The 4,017-nt window shown below is 35.1% G+C and overlaps 1 pseudogene; it reads left to right on the plus strand.

Moving 5' to 3' along the window:
* Window positions 1-1,598: 1,598 nt before the first annotated feature.
* Window positions 1,599-2,325, plus strand: LOC134369448 (protein limb expression 1 homolog; annotated as a pseudogene).
* The last annotated feature ends 1,692 nt before the right edge of the window (window positions 2,326-4,017 follow it).

Consider the following 4,017-nt stretch of genomic DNA (forward strand, 5'->3'; position numbering starts at 1 on the left):
CTGTTGCCTTATGAGTGCCTGCTGGAAAAGGTTCCATATGAAAAAATAACAAAAAAGCAATTGATGCAGGAAACAAGGGACCTATATTTAAGATTAAATGAACAAAGTTTTCTCATATTCATAAAAGGTATTCATATTCACGGGACACTTTGCACCATGCCTGCCAGGATGAACACAGGGTATATTGTTAGCCATGTTCACGTAATTGAGCTTTTCTTGTTAATGTTTTTAAGATTCAAAAGTCTTTTAATTTTAATTCTATCATAAGTCTGAGAAAAATTTCTGTGGTAATAATTCAAATTTGCAACCATATAGTTTATATAATTTATGTAAAACTGTCAGTCAAGAAATACCTTTTAAAAAATATAAGACATAATCATACACTAGAAGTTATGTTCTAGGGTTGGCATATTGCTTAAAGAATTTGGGATATTGAAATATTCACTTCATCACAGTTTAAAACATGCTTATATTAAACCGGTAGTATACAAACTACATGCAGAGAAGAAAAATTTATTTATAAGCTATATAGCATTATTTTATTTGCTTTATTTATTATGATTTACTCTTGAAATGATTTAAAAATTTGATGATACCTCTTATTCGAATGAATTTTTGTAAGTTATCATAAATCCACTCTCAAACCAATTAATAAATAACTTAGATTTGTAATATGAGATTTTTGTAAAAAAAAAAATGTATGTATTCAGATGTTCCTGATTTTAAGATGATAGAGGCTTATATGCTTTTCCTGTGTAAGCTGATTTTCTTTATAAACAGCAATGATGGCCATTTTTGACCCATTGAAAAGAGAGAAGCTAGGCAGTAGCACTTAACTTTAGATAAATGAATTTATTTCAAGTTACTTTAAATGAGAATTTAAAATTCCCTCAATATCATTAATAACTTTCAATATTAGTCCATACTTTGTAATAAAAATTTACCATAACTTAAAACTAGCCAGCCATGAATCGGGAACCACGTCTGAGGAAGTTCAGTTACTGAATACTTATAAAGTTGTTTCATCGGCAGTATGACTCTAGGAAGAGTATTAGAGTAAGGTTTCAGTTTATTTCCATTTGTTTAATCAGTAGAAGAGAGAACTGATGTAAACAATTATGTAAAGGAAATCATTTAACATGATTTGAATTTGTGTTCACAAATCTATTGATTAACAAAACTAGGGCCTTATGTTAAAGAGAACTTGCAAATCTGCTGCTAGGCATTTTTCTTTAAAACAGTTAGGAACACTAAAGCCCATGGAGAGAATTTAACTAATAGAAAGTTTTATTTCAAAGTATGTTGTTCAATTTTAGCCAATCATTTAGAGTCAATCAACTGGAATGCCACTTAACTATAGGCCCTTAAAATTTTTATCATTCTATTTTTTTTTAATTTAATGATTGATGTTAGTGTATTAAGGTAGCTTTTAATGAGAGAAAAGATTGGGGAGTGTATTAGTCAATACTGTCTTGGTTACAAATGACAAAAACCCATTTAAAATAGTTTGTGGATCAATGAGCTGCACAAATTCAGTCCAGGACTGCAAGAATTCAGGCATGAAGACACTGCAGGAGGCTCACACAGGCAGACCCAAGATGAACAGAGCCTTGGATTGTCTGAGAGAGCTCATTGCCCAAGTCTTGCCTTACAGTGACCTGGCTCTATTCTTCAAAGACTTGAATGTTGTGTCAATGTTATAGGAATTTGGGGGAAGTAAGCAGCAGCAGAGACTGCGTTCCCAAGTGATGGTGTGTCTATGAGTCTTTGCCAGCTCTTGTGTCTCCCTTTGTGAGTTAAGTGACTTTTCCATGGGGAAGCTGTTTTGGCAAATTTCAGTGCCACTTAAGTAGAGCTGAGGCCAGAAGGAATGCAGCTAAAGTGGCCCTAATCAACTCCCACTTTAATGAGCTGCCCTCTTGCAGGATCACCAAGGAATTCATTATGGAAAGGGTTCAGGAAGTGATCCACCAGCAGCACTTTAGATGAGGCGATGCCCCCTAGAACCAGCTTCAGAGCCTATCACTACATGTTGGAGTCAAACGTGGAGAAGCCCATGCTGGAGTTTCAGGAGCTGATGACCATTTTCTAACAATTGCACTGGAACAAAACCCTAAAATAGCCCTTAGTGAAACAAAGCGTTCCTGACTGGAAGTTATCTCCTACTATTCCCAGTATTCCCTAGGTAAAAAGATGTTTAGCCACATGGCCCTGGACTGGATCATGAAGGAGCAGGAGTCACCAGGAATTCTCTCTTAAGAGCTACAAATGGCCCTGAGGTCATCACTGGGCATCAGGATCACTGTAGATCTGAGTCAGGGCTAAGCTCAGGATTTCTTTCATTGTTTGTAAAACCATAGCTCTTGTCCTGCTTTCCTGGCTTCCTCCAACTGCCTCAGGTATCAAAGAATGCTTGCATTTGATTAGTTTCACAGGCATTAGAAGGAATCTTTACCTCTTTGTTGTTCAAGAACATAAGCAATCAGTAGCTCAAATGTAGTATCATTGGTAAGTTTAAGTTACTGAAATCTTTAAAGGGGCCATAAAATATTGCTGTCTTTATATAACCTGTTTCTATGGGTCAATCAACTGATTAGAAAATCAAAAGCAAATGCAAACGAATTTTTCGATAGTTCCTGGTTACTCAAATTTAAGAATGACAGTAGTATCAATTTTAAATGCTTATAGGTATTTCCATATCTATAACATGAGAAAGATTATTCTGAATGTAGCCCAGTAATTCAAATTAAAACATTTTTCTCAATTAAAAAAAAAAAAACAGTTTAAGTTGTCTTGGGAATATGGTAGCAGTGGAGGCGTTGTTGTGAATATTTCCAAATCCCCACATAAAAATAGATTGGGGATCTAGATAGCAAAACTAAAAGCCTATTGACAATGTTTACCACAAAACTAGGAGACAGGCTATCCCCACAAACACCAAAGACAGTATGTGAGGGTAAACCACTTGACCCAAGACCTGCGTAGTGTCAGTATCTATGTGGAAGAAAGCAGAAGGAAGCAACAGAGCATCTGGCAATAGAGAAGAGGAGAAGCAAGACTTCACTATGAAATAAGCAGGCCAATTTCAGAACAGCAACTAATACTGAGAGGGGTTTTGTCTAATCCTGTATTGCGTGAGTGCAAGGGATTCATGTATGTACTGAAGGATCGGGAAGTCTAGCCCCTAGATTCACCTTTGAAATGGACTTGAACAATGCTCTTCAAAGACAGGGCCCTGCTCTAAGGAGAAATTGCTTAAAATAGAATCAAAACGAGTCAAGCAGGATAGAGACAAACGAGTCAAGAAAAGAGAAGGTCTAGAAAAAAGTGCAGGAGGGGAATAAAGCCAGGAAGTGTGGGAAAGTAGGCCATCATGTTTCTGCACACTGTAGAGAAACAAAAGAATAGGGACCACTGGTAAGTCAGAAAAGCTACCCAGAATGTTTCATCCTTCTAAAAGTTCAGGAAAAATAATTTCACATAAATAGTAGTAACCAAAAAGTATCAAGGTCAAATTTTATGCTAAGCTACTACAAGAAAAAAGAATAAGGAGCAGCATAACATTTCTCCAAAAACAAAAGCACATCATAATGATATGCCCACAGGATAGAGTAAAACAGTAACTGTTTCAAAACACAAGAAAAAAAAAAATGACACAAAAAAGTAAAAGAATCAGAAAAACTCAGAAATGAGGTATTGTGGTGACAGAACTTACATAAGAATTCAAAATAAAATAAAACAAATTTTTTTTCCAGAAATGAAGACTAAATTAGAAGAAACACAAAGGCAGATAAACACAATAGATAGTGCCTTAAGTGAAAGGGATATAAGGGAGGAAAATTTTAAAATCTAAAAGAAATAGAGAAAGATAAAGTTGCAGATATTGAAAATGGAGAAAGATGATCTGACATGCAGATAAGAGGAGTCCCTGAATAAGAAAACTAAAGCAAGGGAACAGAAACTAAGATCTATAATTCTATAAGACTCTCCTGAAATAAAAGAAAAATTAAAAAAAGA

This window comes from Cynocephalus volans, chromosome 1, assembly GCF_027409185.1.
Source record: "Cynocephalus volans isolate mCynVol1 chromosome 1, mCynVol1.pri, whole genome shotgun sequence".
Classification (NCBI taxonomy): Eukaryota; Metazoa; Chordata; class Mammalia; order Dermoptera; family Cynocephalidae; genus Cynocephalus; species Cynocephalus volans.